Source organism: Buteo buteo, chromosome 22 (genome assembly GCF_964188355.1).
Source record: "Buteo buteo chromosome 22, bButBut1.hap1.1, whole genome shotgun sequence".
Lineage (NCBI taxonomy): Eukaryota > Metazoa > Chordata > Aves > Accipitriformes > Accipitridae > Buteo > Buteo buteo.
In genome coordinates this window covers 15,003,217-15,027,820 of record NC_134192.1, presented here as the reverse complement: position 1 = coordinate 15,027,820, position 24,604 = coordinate 15,003,217, and the positions used below count along the sequence as shown (strand labels likewise).

At 41.5% G+C, this 24,604-nt stretch overlaps 1 protein-coding gene across 4 annotated transcripts in view; it reads right to left on the bottom strand.

Annotated features, from left to right (window-relative positions):
• The window catches only part of HTR2C (5-hydroxytryptamine receptor 2C), a 97,695-nt gene extending 81,610 nt beyond the window's left edge, over positions 1-16,085 (bottom strand). For all 4 annotated transcript variants that reach the window (XM_075054137.1, XM_075054136.1, XM_075054139.1 and 1 more), the window contains exons 1-2: positions 15,816-16,085; positions 7,324-7,746 (exon numbers count right to left, since the gene is read on the bottom strand). The gene's annotated coding sequence lies outside the window, so the exon portion shown is untranslated. The remainder of the gene's footprint in view (positions 1-7,323; positions 7,747-15,815) is intronic.
• Between the last annotated feature and the right edge of the window lie 8,519 nt (positions 16,086-24,604).

Below are 24,604 nucleotides of genomic sequence, written 5' to 3'. Positions count from 1 at the left end.
ACTGGATCTATTGAAGTGTCTAATACCAGCTAGAATCAAGAACTGCAGAAGCCACATTTGGATGAAAATGTCTCTTCTAAAAGTCACCAGATATTGGCTTCTTGCAATACTATCAAAATACCTACAGATAGAATAAGCTTTTAATTCAATGAAATTTATTTCCAGGGAAAGCAAAACAAACAAGCGAACCTCTGCTCAGCATAAAAAGCAATGATCTTTGTAATGGAGCGGAAAGAGTCATCCGCTTCTCTCTTTTCAAAGAAATAAAGCTCTGTAAATGCTGAACACGTTAGTAATCTGAACCTTCTCAGTGCTCTGACTGACTTGGCCTTGGTATCAGTGGGGAGATGGAATAAAGCAAGGGTGAAAAAGGAACCTGAAACTCAGTAGCTCATTTCCAGGCACTATATGGTACCAAAACAAAAGCACTGGTAAATGTTTAGCTCATCTGCTTTCACAATGGACAAGCAACAGCTATTCTGCAGTCCATAAACTCTTGAAAAGACAAGAGGGAGAAACTACCCATCCGCACTGCTAAGCACAGACACAAATCAAGGGAGAATAATGGGGTCTGACTGCGTCTTTCAGGCCTTTTTGGCACCCAACATGGGGCTTGAAGTGTTCGGGATAACAACAGATTTGATTGGAATGTACTAGATCGAATTTATAGCTGTTACTGCTGTTTAGCTATTAATTGGCAGGCTCCTGTGCTTGCCATGGGGCTTGCTTGCCTTACTGTAAATTAGAGTCTTGTGCTCATTAGTGGCTGCTTTTTGCTTTCACTGCTTGCTGTACTGCTTATCATCTTATTCTGCTCTGCCTGGGAACATTTTGATAACAGCAATGGTGATGCACCTGGGCTGGCAGATGGCCAGGGCATCACTGCTGTTTCTGTGCTGCTGTACTGGACAGGCTGAAACTCCAGTGTGAACTCAAGTCAAAGAGATTGTGACCTGTGGATGGTTCCTAACAGGAGCAGGACACCCCGAAGTGTCTGTGGCCGTGGATAAGCCCATGCCAGAGTAGGTACATCTCGAAGCATCTGTGGCCATGGTTATGTCTGTGCCACAGCAGGTATACCTCTGAAGGGATTGTGGCCCAAGGATAAGTCCACGCTGGAGAAGGTACACCTTGAAGCATCAGTGGCTGTGCATGAGGTCACGCTGGAGCAACTCACAGTGTGTGACCATGGGTAAGCCCATGACAGAGCAGGTACACCCCTGGAGGGACTGCAGCCATGGGTAAGGCTGTGTTGGAGCAGGTTTACTTCTGAAGGGACTGTGGCTGTGGATAAAGCCACGCTGGAGCACATCTATCTCTGAAGGCATTGTGGCCCATGGAGAAGGCCATACTGGAACAGGTGCACCTCAAAGTGACTGTGGCTGTGGATAAGTCTATGCCACAGCAGGTATACCCCTGGAGAGTCTGTGGCTCATAGATAAGGCTACACTTGGAGCAGGTACACCACTAAGGGACTGCAGTCTGAATAAATCCAAGCCAGAGCAGGGGCAAGGGGAGGAGTTCATTGCAAAGTTAAACCCTATAACCTGGCCCAAAGGGTCCAGGAGTCAAGATTGTAATGGAAATACCTTTAAATTGTTGTAACGCATCAATTGAGTTGTATGTTATAGGGATTACTATAGCAGGAACCACCTGAATCAGTGGAGGACGAGCCCTACAAGAAGCAATGCAAGTACAGCAGTGACCCAACCTGAGCTGGCTTTGGTGCCTAGTAGCTCCACGCAACACACCACCTCTCCTGTCCTGAGTGACCACCATAACAGATGGAGCCCAAAGTCATTGACTAAATGAACTCAGTGGACAATTTATGGACACTTCACAGACATTTCACAGGGGTGGTCCATAGACTAAGGGAATGATATCTCTCTATTATATCAAAGGATGGGAAGAGTGGGGGTGGGTAATGAGAATGTACTGAATAGTGTGAGACCTGTGCATGAAGCAAATGGTATGGGGTGGAGAATGTGCTGGTTTAGGCTGGGATAGAGTTCATTTTCTTCACAGTAGCTAGTATGGGGCTATATTTTGGATTTGTGCTGAAAACAGTGTTGATAATACAGGGATGTTTTGTTTACTGCTGAGCAGTGCTTACACAGTCAAGGCCTTTTCTGCTCCTCACCCAACCTCACCAGCAAGTAGGCTGGGGGTGCACAAGAAGTTGGGAGGGGACACAGCTGGGACAGCTGACCCCAACTGACCAAAGGGATATTCCAGACCATAGGATGTCATGCTCAGCATATAAAGCTGGGGAAGTAGAAGGAAAGGGGGTACGTTCAGAGTGATGGTGTTTGTCTTCCCAAGTAACCGTTAGGCGTGATGGAGCCCTGCCTTCCTGGAGATGGCTGAACACCTGCCTGCTGATGGGAAGTGGTGAATGAATTCCTTGTTTTGCTTGGGGGGAGTGAGCAAACAGCTGTGTGGTGCTCAGTTCCCAGCTGGGGTTAAACCATGACACTGAGCTAGGTACAAGTCAGAGGGATGTGATTTCTTTGGTAATGGGCTTATCATACTTGGGACCCGCTCTTTGGCAAAGCAGAGCACTGCCCAGATTCCCTGAAGACTTAAACCTAGACATTTCAGGACCTGAAGGCAGGGCCTGTACTTTCTTTGTTCTGCTCCACCCTAATAACATGACTGGTTCTACGTACCTGGTGATAAAAAAGAAACTGGCAAACCTGTGGGTGTTATACGGAGGAAAAGGAAAAGGGATTAGCACTTCCATCTTGCTTCTGTTCCCCAGAAATGCTGGTTTCCTACCACCATTGCTTGGCAGAACACAGGAAACTTCGTATAATGAAGCAACTAATGATGAATCAACAATATGTTTAGCCTGAGAATAGGATGGGAACAGAGTAGGAACCTCAGATCAATCTCACAAGCATTAGAAATGGGTTGTGTAGACAAAGAAGCAATAAATATTATGTTTTGCTGTTTTTTTCCATGCACTAATTCATATTGTTGCATGGAAAAGAACACTCCAAGTGTCCATTGTTTCCCCTTGCGTTTAATGGATGACTTACATACCAGCTAAAAGTTTTCAGCATCACTCCACTGAAGCATGAGGACCGGACCCATCGTTCACAGGTTTTTGTTCCTGCTCCATATACTTCCAAAACTGTGATGCTACAAGAAGTTTCCCCAACCAGTTTCCGTATAGATATTCCTTCAGCTGCAATTGCTTTAGAAAAGTCCAAGACTACATATATTTTTTTAATTTAATTTTTTCTTTTTTAGGACAGAACTAAGGAGCCCTAACTGGAAGTTAGATCAGAAGACACTACGGTTTGTCCATATTAGCCAGGCCTGTCTAAGGCTTTGGCACTTCATTTTAACTCTCGGGTTTCTGAAAGGTGAGCCTCAAACTGCTGCTGCATGGTTCAGTCTGTACAGAAAGTAATCACACAATAAAGAATAAACTGCAAAGAGGTAGGGGTAGAGTTTTAACTTTTACAAAAAGAAGCTGGCCTCATTTTTTTTAAACATCATGTTCTAGGGAAATTTGCTGCAAATAATAAGAGTGAAGTCACTGCTCTGCATAGTTCAGACTAGGTGCACAACCTGCTTAGGCTTGGCTTCAGAGCAAATCAGGAATAGGACATGGGCTGTTTTATGATGGGCATGTTTTGAATTCAAGGAAATTAACTTTTTTTTTTCCCCTCCAAAAATTACCATCCTACATCTGTATTTGAATCCACAAATGGTTCCTGATAGAACAACACTTTGATTAAGTCATCAAACAGAACACTCTCTGGCACTGGTAGCAGCAAGGCAGCAGCTGTTTCTAAGAGCAATTTTATGTTAAGTGTAAAAGCTGGCAAGCTTCAAGTTAACATTTAGCTACCTGACCAGGTTATCTTTTTCGGTAGCAAGAAATGTGGAGTCAGCAGGAATTTTTCTACCCAAAGTACACAGAAGGAAAGGAACCTCTGCCTTTCAATTCATTATTTAATATACTTGATGCAACCCTTTTGTTCACAATCTGTAGCTACACTGAGAAACATAAGTGATCCAAAACCTCCAAGGACCTTAATCATTACAGAACACGCTGGAGGAACTTGTTGACAACAGCAGCAGTAATTTAAATCTGCTGGCACTTTTGGAGACAAATAGTTCTGTATAAAATCCATCTGGAGGTGGCTTTCCCTCCTCTTGGTCTCTGAACACTGATGTCAGGACATTCTAACCCATACCACTGGGTGATTAGCGGGGCAGTTGGTAAATCCTGTAGATGATTGCATGGAGCATGCCAGTTGGTTAGCGGGGCTTTTTGTCTCCTGAGAGAAGCACGAAGCAATTCTGCTGCAGCCATCACAGGGAGAAATGCTACCCCAGAAACAACCTGTGTGCTTCTTCACAGCATTTTTACTGCTAGACAGCAACCATGGATTTTTCATGGAAATAGTTACTCTCTCCAAAATTACAAATCTTCACTATCAAAATCTACAAGCAATGGTGGGTTGATGCTGTTAAGGCTTTTTTTTGTTTTTCCACCAGAAAGTTATTTTCTTATGAATTTTTAGACAAATTCTAACAAATCATTCTCACTCCTGCCAGGAGAGGAAAACCAAATGTTTTCCTTGAGTAGAACTTGCATAATAGTCTCCACATCCTCTTTAATGTCATTTCTGGAATAAACATCTTTTTAAAGTTTGTTCTTTGATGGACCTGTCCAAGTACTAGGAATTTCCTAAAGAACAAGATAAGAGTCTGGCTTTTGAAACATTCACTGGTTACCTCTGCTGCCAATGCCAGCCCATTCGTCACTGATTCTTGTCCTACCTGCTCTTGAGAACTCTCTCTGAAAGTAAACTGGCTGCTTGGATCTGTTGCTCCCCAAATCTCTACAGGATCAAGGACTCATTGACAAAACTAGCAATGATGCAGAGTGCTGGGGCAAAAAACACCCCACCTCTACCTGCATCAGAGGAGGATGTGCTGCAGCAGTCTGAGACTTCACAAGTCTCACATCACCAGTGAGACACCTGTAGGGTCTTGTCCTTGTGTGTGGACCTCTGTCTCCTTGCTACCTGCTACAGTGTTGCTCAAAACATCCTCCAAGATTGGTACCTACCAGTTTTGTAGTTTGTAAACCTCAAAACTCTTTTCTGGATTTTAAGGTACAAGGGTAGTACATTAAAAGTCAAGAGGCTTAAAGACAAGACTATGAAAAGGAGATAAACCATCTTTGCTATAATTTTTTTAGATTAAGTCTACAGGAGCTTTTATGAAGCTAGTGAAAATCTTCTACATGAACCTTTAGGGCTCATCAATTTAAAATCATTTTCTTTCTGCTCCCTCCTCACTAAAAACAATGCTGAAAAGTTGCCAGCAATGTAATCTAGCCTGTGAAAAGCACCAAAAATGCTTCTATGCCTACAAGTAACAGCACAGCTCCTCAAGGCACATCACTTCTGCTCCTTGTTGTATTTTTTGATATTATTAATTTAAATAGGCAGCAACCTTTATCACATGAAATCAAGATGGCAAAACATTAGATGTAATATGTGTGCTGGGCTTGGACTGCCTTGCTGTGAACTGCAGGAAAAAGTGGTGCCTTGAGATTCCCCAAGTTTGAAACAGGAGAACCCGTGTTACTTGTCCCCCTGCTCCCAGCTTCAAGGGAAGCTTTGCCCCACATCTTTGTTTCCACATAGCAGCCCACAGCAACCAAGTCAAGTGAGCAAACCTCTGCAGGAGTTCACCCTAAATAACATGTTGCTGCTGTTGCTGAACAGCAGTGAGCACCTCTCCAGCACAGCTACAGGAACTTGATCCTTACCATAATACTTATGCTTTCAAAATATTATAAGCAACTGATAATCAGAACAAAAGCAAAGCTAAAAACCACACAGCCAAGACCTTGGGATTAACATTGCGACTACAGGCGAGCCTACCCTTCCCTTTGTTTTTATGCAGTATTTCATCCCAAATTTTGTTTGCCAGTAAACTTTTCAAAATAGAAAGCAGTATCATTTGTGTTTGTGCAATATCCAGCATCATGGGACCTTGCTGGTTGGAAGGTACAGAAACTGCACTGTTAAATGTGTGTTCAAGAACACAGGTAAGTATTCTCTCATTTGCAAAAGAATGAGGAAAAACTATAAAATAAGTGCCTGAAGCTTGAGATTAGATAAAAGTTCTAAGAGTCACTAAACATATCTACTTAGCAGAATGCACAGAAACACTGATCCACTGATACTTCATGGGAGAGTGAGAAACTTCTGTGTCTGGGTGAGATTACCTAGAATCAGCACATCTGGAGGGCAGGATACGAGACCAGTGCCACCCCATTGGCACTGGTGTGTTCCCAGAGACACCCACAACGTGATTGCACGGGCTGGCAGGCAGAAGGGTGCAGGCAAACAAACACTTATCTGGCCCCTTCTTCCCCTTTGTAGAAGAGAGCAGAGAGACCTGGCTCCTTCCCTGCTCCAGAGGAAGGATGTACAGAGCTAGGAAGGCAACACTTGCTGCCTTGCCGGCAGCACGGCAGCAATGTCTTCCTCACTTCCCAATGGTTTTAGCTGCATTGGTCTGCAGGGAAACGCTCAGAAAAATGTCTCTGCTCAATGTCCAGCTCTGCAGTGTCAATCTCAAATTCAAAAGCATTTCAAATGCAGGATCATGGAAGAGGATGTAAAACCAGCTCAGTCCTGTAGTTGCAGGGAAGAAGAAATGCTGGCAATAATGGAAAGGCATCATCAGTACTATTGTTATAAAATGTTTGTAATTACTACACTGGCAATTTTTCCAAATGGGTTGGCTTAGAGACAGGTCTCTTGCACTGATTACTAGATTATTTTCTTTACAAAGGTCTAAGTGGCTCTGTTTTCCAAATGAATAGCCTGAAGCCACTTGGTTCAGAGCTTTAGTCCCCTGAGATTCACCTTGGACAGTAAAGAAATGAGACAGATGAACACTAAACTATTCTGTGTATGAACCCAGCAGTGTTTTGGCTGATGAGAACACTTTCGGTAAAGTACCTTTCAATTTAAAATAAAGACAGAGATGAGCTGGGGTTGGTTAAAAGTTACAAGAAGTCAGAAGCAGCATTTGCTAATAAAGCATTTTAAACCAAGTAAACCTTTCTAAAGAGAATCTTGAGTTCACCACATCTCACTTCATCTGGGAGAGCTGCCTTGCCAGGCAAATTAAGGGCAGTGGGTTGGCATTGGCACTTCCCCAATCCAGCCAACCCAGCCATTGCCAGACTTCTGGACTGCCCTCTCCCCCTCGCCTGCACCCGAACATAAAATAACATAAAATAATACATTTGCCCAGCATTTACTGATCAACACTTACTTGTTTCTTGAAAGACAGCACCTGCGCTCAGGGAGGGAAGCTCTTCGCAGCTGCCTGCACATCTGGCGCGTGGTGATGCAGGGCTGCTGATACAGACGAAAGCAGGGAGAGGCTGTGAGGGAACAGGGTGAGTATCTTGCTCTCACACGGTACCACTTAGACACAGGTTTCCATCAGCCTTTGCTAACATGGAAAAGGTCCCGGGCAGCACAGCAGAAAACAGCAAAGTTCAGCCCCTCTGGTAGCTACTCCAAAGAGGATTTGAGGCCAGTGAATGGTGATGAGCTAGGAAAGTTTGCTCAGTCTGTGACTCAGGGTCTTGCTAGCATGCCTCAGTGGGCTTGTTTCGAAGCACTCTGCACTTGTGGATGGCTCCGTGCTGAAGGGCTCACCTGAGAGGAGACTCAAATACACCAGGGAGACCTTTGGGGGAAGAGAGAGAGAGGGAGAGAGAAGGAATGAAGAACAATGTTCATCCTTGAAATTTAAATCTATCTGTGGCTTCTACACAGTACATTTCAAACATCCCCATTAAATTATTCCATTAGATAAAATCCTATTAATCGGATGACTTGGTCAGCTGTGGCCTACTCAGAATTTGTTGTGGTTTTAGTATTTTGTCATCAAACATAGTGCTGGTTAATTCAAACCTCACAACACCAAGCAAAAATTGCCCATTATTAACAGTTTCATGTACAAGCAGCTTTCACCACACAAACACCAGGAAGGGCTCACACCATTCTGCACTCCACTTTACTTGTTTATTTAGTCTGGTTTACCTCTGAATTTCTTCTCTGGGCTCAACTGACACAAGCTTGCGCATGTCTGAATTGCTCCTCTGCAAACACAAGAAACCAGCTCCAGCCAGAAAACTTTAATCTGTCACCAAAGTTTTTCAGCAGTCAGACCCCTAAGAATTAACTTTGGTAATTAAAATAGCGTATCTGACAAATTAGCAGAAGGGGATATACCAGCATATTTCTGTGCAACAGGGAGAATTTCTACCTTCTGCAGTCACCAGCGGACTAGCAAAGCCAGTATAGCATGACGCATGATGGTTCAGCATCCCCGGAATAGAAAAGTAAGTAATCCAAATCACCCACAAACAGAAACAAATTCAAAAGGTCATTAAAAGCTGCTAAACCTCACAAAATTAAATAAATGCATTAATTAATTAAAACATGTATGAAACAGCAGAGTTGAATTTTGCTGTAGTAGTATCACATGGCTTTGGAAACTGCCATTCAGTAATCCAACCAAAACTTGGCATGTTTCCATCTCTGCTTTTTCTCGCTGGTTATGTCTACAGCATCATCATATACCCATCTGAAACATCAGAAAGACATGAAAAACAGGATGGAGGTATTCAAGAGAATTAATACTAGTATCTAACTTTCATCCTGTTCTTTTCATTCACGAATCTCAAACTCATTTATCCAAGATAGTGAATAGTATCCTTTTGCAAGAGTGAATTGTAGCCATGAGCCACTACATGTATCATGGAACACGGCATGGCTGGCACGGGCAGTCAGTCCAGTACGGGAGCCTGGGCCAGGAAAGAGCATGATAGTCTGAGGAACTGAACAGCTCTTGCTCCAAAACATCACTGCTGCACAGCCTAAGAAAATAAAGTGACAAAACTCAACAGTGCACCCTATACGCTCACACAGACCCTAGGGCCTCAAAGCAGCACCAGCCAAGGCTCATTCTGCTAGAGGTTGTACAAGCACCCAAGAAAGATGGAAAAACCTGCCCAGGAGTTTTCTGTGGATATATAACACAATGCAGAAGTGCTAAATGAGTGGGAAGGAGGAGGAGAAGCAGCAGCAGTACAAGGAAGGCTGTTAGCAGATGTGTGTTGGTTGTAGCACACAGTCTCTGTGCCATCAAACCAGCCCCAAAGCAGGATTGGCAGAGAAACAAGAGTATAGTGGAGGCACTGACATCTATAAGCATGGAAAACAGGGGAAATTTACTGAATGTAACTGATCACAGCTAAACCACAGACCTACTGTCATATCAACATACCAAGTACCAACCCGTCGGTGCTCTTGGAAGAGGGGAGAAAGCCAAGCGTGAGGCACAGGAGACTTGCACAGTGTGTTCTTGTATAGGAGGATCCTGTGGTGGAACAGCCATCGCATGTTCTTGGCTCTACACCACTGTCTGTTTCTAAGTACCACTTAACCTCTGTCTTTAAGAAGTCCTTTTTCCAGCAAAAAGTGACTCTGAACTGGTTACTCTCCTTTACCAGACCTCCCTACATATACGACATAATTTATACTGCATACAGATCACAAATCCCAGTGAAGACTTTGTTGTGCTACTAGTCTGAGGCCAAAGGCGCTCACCTGGGTGACCATCTCTGCATGCAATAGCTACCGAGATGAGCCTATGAACAGAGAACAGACTGCAGCAGCTGCTTTGAGGTTAAGATGAGTGACAAGCCCCCAGCCTTAAGCACCAGCATTGCACAATGCCTCTTCTTGTATCTTTTAGAAAATGACCTTTCAGGAATGTAATTTCCAAACTAGTATTGCTGGTGACACACAGATAGAGGAAACAGAGAATTTACAGTGATTAGAATACATCATATTTATGGACTAACAAGACAGATGATGCAGTGAAGCAAGGAATGAACTGTAATGAGGCCAAGAAAAAAATTAAACACATGCTGTATTCCAGCCTAAACAGCAGTGTACAAATAGACAGGAAATGCAATCTAAAACAATTCACATAATGTTTAGTAGCATTATAAAGGAAAACCAGAAGAGATCTTGCAGCTTTTACAGACTTCATAATACAGAGTAAAAACCAATGGAAGACTGTAAGGCAAGTTAAGAGATACTGTTGAAACATCTGTATGAAAGGCACAAGGAGCCTTTCAATCTCAGGAGCACTCGTTGCCACACTGAAAATTGTGAGACACTGCCAAACAGATTTCCAGAAGGTTCAAACCCAATCCTGAAAGATTTCATAGATATCAGCTTATTTGGGCAATATTAACATATTTGCAAAATAAAACCTACAGTTACATTAAATCCTCCTAAAGCCTGTAGGATCTGATCACCTCTAGGTATGTGACAGATAAATGCAATAGGGAAGGTGTCTCCCAAAATGAAAAGGTGTAGCAGGGAATAAAACTGGCTTTGAGGAAAAGAAGAGTGAGAAGCCAAGATTTGAACCTGTCCCTGAAAAAGCCTTGGTGGTCTCTTACTCATGGCTGAACCATATTCTAGAAAATGCTGTGTCAAAGGATATACTGGATCACCAAAACAATATTGCTGGGGGGATTATTGTGATAAAATTTAACACAAGGAATTTCTTTATAGATAGGAACATCCTTAAGATTGTAAAAATGTTCTTTATGCAGGCTTGTACTTCTACTATGAAAAAAATTACATACATGCTTAACTTTATATGTGTTGACTAATTAAAATCAACTGGGATAATCATGTGCTTCAATTTAACATTTAGCATTATAAAAATCAAGTAGATTGGCATGCTGGTATGTTTTCATCTCTCTTTGGTTCACTATATATTTTTTGCAGCTGTATTCAGGGTAACGGGAAGAACTGCAACTCCCAGAAAGCAAAGAGATGATGCAAGGTTTTAAAATGCTATCAGAAGTAATAAAATTTTTGTAAACTATCCCTTTTACTTGGGAGCACTCATTTTTAAAGGTCCCCTGTACATAAAACATTATAAAATATTTCCTCAAACACAGCAACTTATTAGCTGTATTCCTGACTAGTTTCTTAATTGGGCTCAGAAGTAAAATTATCATTCAGATGTTAGCAGTTTTGCTGTTCAACATCTAATCTATTTTGAAAGCTTAAATTCTATAAATATTTAAATTAAATATAATCTGCATTTGCTTAGTGATTTTAATTAAGAATTAAGTTGCTGTTCCCCTGAAATGTGTAAATGTTTAAAGCCAATGCAGCAGCAGGATAATGTCAGGGCATTTAAGATTCTGTACCATTATTAATACATTTTTCAGTGTATTGCAGGCTGAGTTTAGCGCCATAGTTAAGCTGCTACACAACTACCCAGAAGCATCTTTAAAAAAACCTGAAAAATTACAAAAAAATTGAAAACTTAACTCAATTTTAAACTGCTGTGACTGAGACACAGAACAGGGTTTTGCTCAGGTTTTTTCCATTTGTATTTCTACTTTAAGCCCAGTTTCTCCAGAACTTCCTTCCACAGGCAAAACTCTAGGCCTATGACTTTGAGCCCACTGGATGTCTTCTGGGTCTCATGAAGGAGCCTCACAGAGATTTATATGGCTTTAGGAAGAGAAGTCACCTATGCTGACTTCATGCTATTCTTTTCAAACAAGCTAGTTACAATACTGTTTAAGAAAAATATTTATTTCTTGCATGAAGGAATGATATCTGAATCCTACCCATGGACTCCCCTGGTACTAAGTAAATCCAAGAAGACTGAAGGGTAGCCCATCCACCTCAGACCATGTCCCCAGCACAGTGAACCCGCACTCAGGATGCCTGTTTCAGAGCATCCTCCTCAAGCTATGTGTGCATGCAAGAAGCAGAAATGTCCATGGTTACTGAACCAGGCTTCACTGGAGGGCACTGCAAGCTACGGGCTGTGTGTGGGAAACACAACCTGATAAGACATGTGATGAAGCCAGCATGCAGCTGTCCACACTGCAAAAAGTGACCCTGCAGAATGGTGTAGTCAAACTGAATGCACCCAGGGCCACTCCTGTGTGTTACTGGATATGGCAAAAACACACACCTGCTTCCTCTGCAGAAAGGAAGAGCCTTATACCCAGCATTTCCAACCCTACTGTAACATAGCTGGAGAAAAGGCCTCCCATCACAAAGACGTCTGAGAAAGAAAAAAATACGTAGAAGATGCAAGACACTGGATAGCAACAAATAAGATGCCTAAAGTCCAGGACTGAGAACAAAACCATTACAGATATTTAATTAGAAAACTAGCTCTTAAAGTAGACTGCAGTTGCTTAATAATAGTTTGTCAGTGAACTAATGTAATTAACCGTTGGACAGAAATGGGGACAATACAGTGGTTATAGATCTTGGAAAGAAGTAACTAGAGAAGAATGAACTGCAAAGATTATAAAACTCAGTTTCAACTGAAATTTTCTTCTCTCTTAGTCCACAAACAATTAAAAATGTTTCTTCTATTTGTTCTGATCTTTGAAAGTATGATTGCGTAGACTGCAGTTACATTTTGACCACAACATAGACATTGTACTGGACAACTTTTTCTCTGTATGTTGGTTTGAGGCAGACAGCCAGTGGCTGAGGGATGGGCTATACCTGCCCCTCACCCCAAAACTGCTTAAATGGGATTGAACCAGGAACCAGCAAACAGAACCCTCAAAAAACTGGATGTTACTAACTAAAGCAAAAGAAAATTATTATTATTTTACAGAAAATGGCTTTCAGTTTTCCTTTGAACGGCTTCATGGCATGTAAGAAGATAGTTCTGTATCTCCAGAGGCCTGATTTTAAAACCACTAATTCATAACTAACAGCACACTTGGTGATCTAGAAAAAAACAACCCACCACAAAAACCCAACTCAACACCCCACAACAGAGCAATTCCCACATGCACATTCGCAAGAGGGCAGAACATTAACTCTCATTTTGATCTTTTGATGAGAAAGACCACAATTTTGACACAGAACTGCATTTCCTCCAGTAGACAGTAAGCAACTCAGAGTAGCACAGACCAAGAGAGCATTTTCAACATGCCATCCATCTAACTTCAATCTGTTATACCAATTCAACTGATGACACCCAAAGTCCCAAGGTATGAGCACATCACCATTTCTTCATTAAAAAATCAGCATGAGCAATTTCGGATATGTAGATCTTATGGAACACGCTTAGGAAAGAAAATAGAAAAGAGCAGAGCAAAGAGTGAACGATTAAGCTTTTTTGCAGCCAGGAAAACCAGGCAATAATGTTCTGCACCACACTCAAATTTTCATCCCATGGAAGTTGGCCCTGGGCTAAAATTAAACTGGGTGCAAAGTAGCAGGTTCTCTGCCACCAACGTAGGGTACGGCAAACACATTAAACCCACAGCAATTCTATACAGCTTCAGCTTTGCCCTCTGTCATTTTCCTTTTTACTGCAGTCCTCTGCACAGAGAACAAGACAGATGCAAGTATTGCCTTTCACTCTGTCCCTCAGACACTTCTCCTCTGACATTGTCTCCAATTAGCATTCCTGTTTGTTATCCAACATATCGCTCGTAATAATTTTAGTGCAGTCAACCAGTTCATCCCCAAATGAGATGAAGGTTAATGATGGTTTCTGTTACTGTTACTATATGCTTTGCATAAGAAAGGGAATGGATTTCTTAAATAACAGGAGACACCATTCCTTTCCTGAAATTCCTTAGAGCAGAAGACATCCCTTCTTTACCAGTGAGATTCAAGCAGACTACCCACATTTTACCAGGTCAGGAGTTGCTTTCTGCCCTGACACACAAGTACCTGTGGCCAACAGAGAAGTGGCCCAAGTGTCTTTAGATCCTTTTCTGTGACAGAGCAAACAATTGCCCCTTGAAAAGATGGAGCCAAATCCATTACTGACAAAACTATTTGCATTGGTGCACTGCTGGGGTTGTTTTCTCCCTTCCCCTAGGCCAGATATTCAGCCCAACACCTCAGCCCATGAACCACACACCACCCCCAGCCCTGGGGTTGGGGTGGGTGGAGGGAAGGGGAGCTGTTGCTCTGGAGTCAGGAAGGGTGACAGCGGTGTCACCTCCCCCCGTCATCTCCAAAGCAATGCATGCTAAACCCAACCTGAGCATTTAAAGAGCAGAAAACATTAGAGGGAACACTATGCAAAGCAGAAGCATGATCTAAATAGAATTTTGACCTAGTAGCCACAGACTGCAGCCAAAATATTTTCATTTAAGTAACTGATGTTAACCTTATTGTATAATCCTAGTTACCTGCTAATCTTCCCCCAGAGAAAAAGACTGATTTGGATTGCCTGGTAACAGTTACCACTGGTTGTGTCATTACAGTAACTTCAAGGGTTTTTTATGCTAATAGCACACCATGGTTAGGAACTATATTTTTTCCTAATTTTTACATTTCTTATTTATTAGATGATTAATTTTACCTGCAACTTGTGTCAAAATGCTTTTGGATTGAAGCTGGAATTCAATTAACAATACAGAAAAAACTATTTTAATAGGTGCGCTGGTTACAAAAGAGAACATCAAACTTGATTCGCATTTAAATGAAAGTCATATGAAGAAAATTATCTCCATAATTATTGACTTCAGCCAATTGCTGCTGATCATAATACGATCAAAGGGCTAGAAGAGACCTTACCTCACCTACACCTTTGCCTAAGAAAGGATTGATGATAGCTGCTCTTCTGAACCAAAATAGTTTGTAATTAAGCATAATTTCATGTGTTTAGCCAGAGAATTCCCTGGGTTGTAGCTTTCTTTACAAGTTAATAGGAAACATCTAATGCTCAAATATTGGTTTTATGTAAATTTAAGATATTATGATGGGTTTAAATCTTAATATAGAAATGGTGAGTTGTCATTTTAATTCTGAAGGGGATTATTTCAAATGTTTTATTTTCAAATAGAAATACCAGGTTTAAGTTAAAAACACACACACAAAAAAACCTGCAACAAAAAACCCACAACACTTCATGCCCCCTGGAGATGGAACTGATCTGAAGGATGCTATCAACAAGAACGAGCATGGGGCAGATGCGAAAACTTAATCCTCAATGGCACTAAAGCAGATGGGGCAGGAAATGTAGTCCAGCACCCCCACACAAGCAATTCACAGGAGCAAAGGGATCTTATCCAAAATAGGAGACAGTGCCTGGGCTAAACAGAATGTCAGGCACATCTCAGCTCATCACCAGGCTCAAACACCCACTCCTTCAGTCCCTGTTTTTCACTGGATCCCACTGACCTGCTTGCCAAAGTGGGAAAGCTCTCCACATGCTACTTGCCCTGGCGATTTTGTCACGTCAGTTTTGCTCAGGATCACAAACGTGACCCATGCTGGTCTCAGGAGGGTCCAGATGTTCAGCAAGGCTCATCCCCACACAGCAGGATGTCATCCCTCTAGCTGGCAGTGAAGCCCGTAGGCCAGCAGTTGCAGGGCAGCCCAGGAGAAAGCTCCTCACGGCCCCATCCAGCAAAGCGCTCCCCCTGTTCGGGTCTGAGCATGCAAACCATCCCACAAACTTGCCAGCGGGCTCGTCCATGTGCCCAGCTGAACCCAAGCCCTGCGACAAAGACAGTCTGTGAACTCAGCTACCTGGTGCTACAGCCATGGTGCAGGCAGCTGCAGTCCTGCAAGGTCTGGCTTAAGCTTCGACCTTTAGTTCAAACGGGAATTAACTCAGGGAAGCCGTTAAAAATCCCCCCCGGCTTTAGGATCTCTTAAAGCAAGTATAAATCACTAGCTCTTTGTCTTGGCACCAGGCTTTATACTTACTTTGTGTTACCATGAACGACTGCCAAAAGGGAGGAGAGAGGAACTCAGGTCCATTAGCCATACTTTATTTTTTCATGATCTTCCCAGAAGTCATTGCCCATGCTGTTCTGATGCATCTTTGCAGTCTTCATCCAAGTCACTGAAAGCCCTTGCTGCAGCCATGGGATATCTACAGCTTTTAATCCTGGGTGATAGCAGTACAGGTAGCAAAAAGAGAGCTGAACCTCCAAACAGTACCACTGGGAAGAACAAATTCCATGTTAGCTTGCTCTTTTCTTCATAGAATATCATGCACTGTCCAAGTTGCAGACAATGTATAAGGTACCAATTCTGAATATATGCAAAATGAAGGAAGTGGCATTCCTATCAGCAGGAAACATTTGGGTCGAATTTAAGACAACTGTTTGAGAATGATCAAATGTACTTACCCCAAGAGTTCATAGTCACAAGCCTAATTTTGTCACCATCTAAAAATTACTGAGCCATTTCTACTAAAATGGGTGTGCTTATTTCTGTCCCTTCAGGTGGGACTCACCGAAATAATTGGCCAAGTGCTCACAAAAGGGGTGAAGAAACACATACTAGGGCCTCCGCTACAGCCACTGCCTTTGCAAAATGCTTATTTAATATTTAAAGACTATGAGGCTGCATTTTGCACTATTGACTTTAAGACCTAGTCTACCTAAGACAGGAAAAGTGCAGTTTAGTTTATTTAGTTATTAGTCTTTCAAGACAGTCTCAGAATAAGTTCTTTAAGAACACTAAGCAACAACAACTAATAATGTCTGAGTCACTGGGCTGTCTTGGTTTTAGATGTTAAGGGGTTCTCTGTGGATTTTCCCATTTATCAGTCTTTTTTTTTTTTCAGATTAGAACATTATTTTTATAATTACAGTTGTGAAATAAATCTCTTATGAGGGTTTTCCCCTTTCATGCAGGATTCCAAAGTGATTTACGTTGAAAATTATGAAGCCTTAAAACTTCAGTTTCCTCTGGGAAATACTGTTACTGCAAGGTCAGTACCAGCAAATAATATTTAAAACTCATGGAAATACATTTCTTGTGGGGCAGCCAAAACACTACAGTCCCTAATGACCTGTGCCACAGGACTAAGAACTGAGCAGCTGCAACTTCAGCAAAGTTTGAACATCACCAATTTGGGGATTCAAAACTCTCCTAAACTCATTTTGGCCAAGACTTAGAGCGAGAGGACGATGGGCATCTCTCTCCCTGAAATGTGCCACTACCTTCCATATGATTTGCTCATATAGAAGTCTGCTTTCTGTGTTTTAAGATTCCTGAAATCCTTTTACATGAATTGTATGTAATTGTGATAAATGCAATAAAAAAGCATCACAGAACTCATTTAGCTTTCCCAATCATTTCCTAATGAATACTTTTGCAGGCACATAGTATCCGCTCTGCAGCATGGGCCACTCAAACATGGTGTTTGAACAGCCACAATCCAGCACTTTGAAAAGCCATCACCCCAGTCCCCATGCCTGCATTCAGTCCAAAATACTGTGTTTATTTAAAGGTTTTGCACAATTTCAGAAAGCTGCACAATGTCGCACAGATAAACCGTGCTGCAGAGGAAGCGGAGCCAGGGAAAGGGCAGGCACTGGGGAAAAGGGCTGGCTCCACAAGACAAGCATAACAAATGCTGCATGCTTGGCAGGTTTATTGGTGCAAAAAAGGAATTAAAAGGAGCCTTAAGAGCCATAGGACACAGGAGCTGCCTAACGTTTGAATTTTACATCTGGATTTACTGATCTTGTAAATGTCCACATCATTGTGAGTCTCACAAAACTCATATCCTACAATCAAACAACCAAGAGGAAACTTCAATTTTTGTAATATTGCAAGCAGGGGGGAGGAGGTTATTCCCCATGGCTGAGAACCAACAACTGAAAATAACATGATCCTAAAATGAATAAAACTTATGGAAGTAGTTAAAAGAACCATTAGAAATCCCTCAATGTAAAGGTGCTGAGTCATGGATTTTTGAGCATGTGCCAGGACTGCACTGCTCAGAAAACAGATGAACTCATTAAAGATCTTTCATAACTCTTCTGAAAATAAAAATTTGTCAAGTGAATTGAAATAAGTTCCCACTATGGACAATTGAAAATCACACATCCAATGCTACACTGCATTATGATGAGGCTGGTCCTACCTAATGTCTGGTCAGAATCCCTAATGGATATCAATTATTATACAAGGAGATGAATTAAACATGAAGATTATTTATTTCCATAATACATTTTAAATATGTATTTACTTGTATGTGATGAAACTTTTATTGTTTTTCCTTGGGAGATAAGAAGGACAAGATGCCTAGCATTAAAATGAATTTTCTAATTGGACTTTAATGAACCTTGTCAAACCTCTTGATGCAGCTTTCTCACTTTCAAAGATCACTCAGTCCTTGTCTAAAGAATGGGCCAGCATTAGGAGTTAAAGGTCTCCCTTTTAGTGGCGGGACTGTGCATGCTGAGTCTTAACTTGTACCAGAGGCAAAATATTTTTCTTTCCCAGATTAAGAAGAATCAACACATTAGGCAAATGGAATTACTTTACATTATTTTAGATAATGTAAATAATTTATTTCATTTGTGAGGGAAAGCACTTAGGAAAAAAAACCAAAAAAAAAACCAAAAACAAACAACCAAAACACTGCCAGTTGTTGGCAGATTAAAAGCAATAGCAAATTCTATGCTCCAGAAGTATTTTTTTTCCCTAAAGTTTCCTGTTGAAAAAAAAGTAAATTATTGTTTTGGCTTTTCAGAAAGAGATCACATTTTGACTAGTCTGCTGTGACCAAGGTTATGGCAAATGCATTAAAACTGGCAGTACATTTATGCTAGTCACACTGCCAGGAAAGCTGTTACCAGATTTTCTTTCTTTCTTTTTTTTTTTTTTTTTTATGCAAACATTACTTTAGCAAAGAAATATTCTGTGTGATTCAAAGAGAAAACAGTTTCAGACTTTCAGACTACACTGAAAGTTTGCATATGCCAATGTCAGTGAAGGCAAAGAGGACAGTGTGGATGTGTTCCTCTCTCATCTGTGCTCTTCTTGGTTCAGTCTCTCCTCCAGGCTGCAATGGGTCCCTAAGCACCCGCAGCAGGGCTTCCATAATAGACCCGAATATTCTTAACAATAAGGCAGACATGGCTTCCTATTTTCACAGGCCTTTTGGAAACATTTTCTTCCTCTTAATGTCAACCTTTTCCTCTTACATATGTCTCTTCCTTTTGCCTCAAGGAGGCTTTTATAGCCACTGTGTCTCGTATTATGGATCTAAAATGCCAAATCAGGCTACAACACTGCAATGAATTATTCCTGTCAGTCCCATATTACAGACTCAGGATTTCAGATTGCTGTCATTGTCAGTAGCTCCAAAATTAATGATTATAGTTTATGAGCAACCCCTCAGTTCAATTTCATTACCTTACACCAAATTTGAGATAGGGAAAACCACAGCTTCAATCCAGAAAACCGTATACTATGCATCAATTTACAGGAGCACTCCTAATCTGAGGTTGGGCAAACACTTGCTCTCATGCTTCTGCGGTATCAAAGGCTTTTTTCGTTGAAAAGACCTTTTCAATTATGTCGTATTCCTATTCTTTTAACGAAAGGCCCCCTGAAGAAATATAAAATCCTCATTTAATTACATCCCTAGCCCTAAAAGCCCCTTGCTGCTTTGTAGGAATAAAAAATTCCTAGATGTTAAATAGGAACATCGTTCTAAAGGAAAAATAATGGCAAGGATAAAACTTTATTCATGAAGAAAACTAGAACTTCATTTAGTTTTTTAAAGACTTAATTAATAAAATTCTCTGTGGGTATCTACAAATGTTAAATTAAGATCAAGACCTTAAACAGTTTGTCAAGACAGATGAGCGCATCAAAGCGTTTCAAAGAGGAAGAACTTGAGACTTGAAAAGCTGTCAGAGAGCAGAAGTGAGAAAAAATAAAGGCTAATGAAGTAACTGCAATGCCTGAAGAAATGTCTAGAATAGGTTTTCCTTTACATTATCATCCTCTGACCTTAAGAGGACTAAAAATGAGGCTGAATTCGCTTCATGAGGCTAAATTCACTTCATAACATTCTGTATTTTATTACACAGAGGTGCAGAATTCTATAAAAAACTGTTCTTCCTTTTCTAATCTCCTCTTCAGTTTATACCTGAAAGATCTCTTTGCTATTATTTCAAAATTATTTGTCACAGTCAGAGGAGAAAATACTGCATACATTGCTGCAAACCTGCTGAAAAGATGCTATAGTGCTGGCGCAATCCCTGGGTCAGCTCCCGCTGCTCACCACAGTCCCTGCACCTCTGCATTTGCAGAAATACCCACACAGGGAGTCGCTCCCCGGTGTTGTCCTCTCTAAAGCAACCAGGAGCCTATAACCTATAATGGCCTACATATATCTGTATACGTATACCTCAATGGCCATAGCTAGGCATAGAGATCTATCAGAAAGGTCTTCAGATATGTTGTTGGCAATGGAGCAGACTAAGGCAATTAGGCATCAGATAGATGCACAGACATGCCAAGCTGTATCCCAGGGGAGATCCTTCTCCTCTGCTGACTGCAGCACAGCCCAAGGTCTCCTGCCTTCACTAGCTAAATCAGACCCCTCAAATGGTAAGGCAGGGAGAAAACAGCCCACTTACTATGAGTAATCCAGTGTAATTTCATGTAAATAAACATCTACAAATATCCAGAACAAACCAAACTTTTCTGCGTCTGTAACCTAAGGCTCGAAAAACAACAGAACACCCCCATGGTGTAACATCTTTCTGCTTCAGACTTTAGCTGTGGCAAACAAGTACCCACTCTGACATACAGCATGATACAACTCTGTACATGCACCTCTCATCACCAGCAAAGGCAGGTATATGAAGAAGTCCAACAAAAAATGTCTATTTATTGTTGACAGTAAAGAATTTTTTGGGAGAAGGAAGCCAAGTTAGCAACTGACCCAAACTCTAAAACAGCAGAGCCTGCGTGAGCTGTGTACTCAACCTCATATCTCCTCTGCAAGCTCATAAACAAATGGTCATAAGCTTTTATAATAGTTCCCTTAAGTTTTCAAAATAATACATTTTTGTACCCATCATGATTTGTAATGAATGTCTGTTTTTATCTTGTGTAACATTTGCTGAGTTTGTAGTCTGTGTGCTAATTCTTTTGGAGCAGCAAGGTTTGAACCCTACACGGAAAGGACTAAATCTGCTGTGGGCATTAGGATTAATCCCTCTGACTTGTCAAAATCTGGTCTCAATCCTGTCTCAGGGTATTTATTGCTGTGTTAGCCCCCAACACAACCTGAAATTTAAATGTACTTGCTGTGAGAACATTGGAAGATGATGTTTCAGTTGCTTATTTTACTGAGTGTAATGCTTTCCAAAATACAATGTTTTTTGATGCATGATTATTTGAAAACCCTGCTCTTAAGATAAAAGCTAAATCAACAAAACAATACATTTCACTTAGCACAGACCATTTGGGAACACTACTGGCAACGCGTAGAAAAGTGCTCATTTCTAGAAACACGTATTGTACCCATGTCTGACTACAATAGTGAGTGCATTGCTCTCCAGAAAATTGCCATGGTCAGACCATGAGCTCCTTTCAGTGAAGGGGGCTGCAAACCCCCAGGTGCCAGGAAGGAAGCCTCCTGGAGCTACGGGAGCCTTGGCCACGTGACCTGGTTTGCAGGCTCAGTGCCACCACTCCAATTTCCTTGCTGGGTTGGATTTATCAGCCTGTGGCCCAGGAAGGAAAGTCCCTGCACTCCAGGAGACAAGTTTTCATGTTCCAAATTCAGTTCTTCAGGCCCTGGAGCCTCAGCACAGAGGAGCAGAGAAGGTGGTGTTCATTTTCTAAGTCCATTTGATGTGGGGAAAGAAATACTGTGCAGCATGAAGACAATCCCTTTGCCACCAATGGGAATTCATCATCATATAGTCATGCATGGCAGCCATGCAGCCACTTCTCCACTACCATCTCCCACTGCAAGGGTTTCACAAAGAGACTCATACCTGTTTTCAGGGGGATGTTGATAGATAAGATACCTGTAAACTCATCTTCCCTCCAGTGGAGCACAGGCAGGGCTCCCAATTACCATAAAGTGTATTTTTTACCTTAATGCTTGGTAAAGCATAAAGCAAACAAACACTATCAGAAGCAAAAATACAATTACAGACCGGTGTTGCTGCCACTTGGAAATTACATGATAAGCTGCCTGCAAGCTCATTACCACCCGACTTCCAAAATAAATTAGAAATTTTCAAAACCAGAAAGATGAATAATCAAGGAAGTTCTATAACGTCATTTACCGAGGAAATAGCATTATAAAACAATCTTTGCTGCTGCTGCAGATTGACTTTAGCCACAGAATTTATTAAACACTGATAAATGTCAGTCGTGTTTTTCCTCCCCAAGCAAAGCAAACTTCTTTGTGCTCACCCTATGCCCCTTAGCTGGCTCACTAACATTGTGCTTAATGCTAGGGATGAAAAGAATAATGGGATTCAAAATAACGGTATTGTTTCTAAACCTTAATAAAAGGAAAGCCACCGAGTACAAATCTGGGTAATTACTTCTACTCAGAAGAAAATTACTCAGGCAGTTCCCCAGTTTAAAATACTCAGAGAGAAAAAAAAAAAAATAGTTATGCTAGGGCTTGTTTTTATAATTGTGCTGTTTTGCAAGTGCATGACTAAATAAATAACCTCTGCAAACAAGAAAACAGGATCCACGCTGGACGCGTGCAGCTACTGCTCATTACTTTCAACTGTATTTTACTGTATTTTTATCAATATCTCAATCTTTAATTTAAAATTATATCTTTCACTGGTAGTCCAAGAAAGCTTTTCAGTTATATGAAAGTTATTCTTAGTTTGCAGAAAAAAAATCCCACTCTCAGGTTTCCATACCTTGGAGCAAAGTGTTACTGGGACGAATCTGATCATAAAGCACACAGCAGGTGTAATCGTGTTGTTCTGTGTTTACAGAGCATTTATCACTAACTGCTAGACATTATTGCAAAAGCTGGCTTTGCTGTTATGAGATGTACAGTGGAAGACTTCTGTTTTAAATGCTGTCTGTGACATTTAACCAGTTTCCAGGTATTGCTCCATGACTGACTGGTACCTAGAGGATTGGCAGGTTTATTTGCTAAAAGACAGCTGCACATGGGGACAGTCCAGAGTCAGCATTATCTGCAGGGTCTCAGCATATCTTACAGTCACACAACTCCAAATAATCACATTTCTCCCTGCTACCAGCCACTGCCAGAACCACAGCTGGGACGTATTTGGTGGTACTTCACAAGCAAGCAAGGGCCACATTAAGCTGCATAGTTCTGGCACGTGGTCTCTTTGGGAGAAAGTTGTCCTCTCATTTTTCCCTGTCAGCCTTTCTGCTTTACTCCTTTGGCCATTTTTCTCTTTTCCCAGCCTCCTCTGCCCTACCCAGCAAGATGAATCAGACATCCCACTGGATGCATTTACAATGCCATAAAGGCACCCCCAAAACGGTTGAGCTAACTATTTGTCTATCTCAGGAAATCCTCAGCTATCCTAGAGTCTCGAAAACAGCTCTGACTCTAACCACCTCTTGGATGCTATTACAGGCCTCATGTTTAAGGCTCTCTGAGGGAGTCCCATCTGGCCTCCTTGGGTTGGTTTGTTCAAACTACAGCCACCGCCAGACGTGCAAGAGTCCCCAAGTGGTTTGGGATCAAAAAGCCCCAAAGACTGTTTATAGCATTAGCAGCTACTGCCGAGAAGCTGAGTGATAGCGCCCACATATTTACAGTTTAATGAAGAAATAGATCCTCTTGGCAAACTGGAGCTTGCAGGAACTTCACAGAACATGTCAAGTTCCACTGATAGAGACAGGTCACATACAGATGAAGTAAGTGATAAAACAAATAGCTGCAAAATGTATGTGAGGGCCCCATACACCCACATCTGAAATGTCACCCTGCATATGAAGTAGTTTATAATCTCCCACAATGCCCAAGGAAGTCAAAATGCATGGAAATGTGATTTATTTTAAACCACAACAACCAAAGAAGCTCACTGAGAAGGGAAAATTTTCAGTTTTTTAAGCAAATCTGCTGAAGTATTTGTGCTATTTTCAGGACCCTGTGTGTGCACAGTGGAAAATTAAATCATTTCCAAAGTCACATTGCATGGCACCATATGTAAACCAGAGTAGTTCAGATGACTTAACACAATCTGCTGTATAGTGCTCTGTGTTAGCTTTTGCCTCTGCTATTAATTTGACAGGCTGGCACATGAATGTCACCTTTGATCTCAGAATTCATTCCATTCCTACTTCCTTACTACTATTTGTCCTCCTCCTCCTCCAGTTTCTTTCACCAGCACACTGTCAATTACATAACTACACTCAACAATTTCCAAGATAAAGAACTTCTGAGTTACAGGGAGGGCAAATGCCCATTCGCATTCAGAGCCCCTCCGTCTGAAGTCCGTGTAAGTTTTGCCATTGATTTCTACAGCACCAAAGCCACCTCCTTGCAGCCTCATCAGATCCTGAGATCTTTTTTCTGTACTTGGAGAGATGACACCAGTCCATTTCTGTTATCTGCTTCTTTGTACTCTTCAAAATGAATGTCTGTGCTTCAACACAGGTACATGGCAGCTAGGAAGTCTGTGTTATAAGTGATTTAATATTGACATTTTCTTAGGCCCAGTCTTTAGAAATAAGTCATTAGGTATTCTTCCTCAGTGTATTATCCA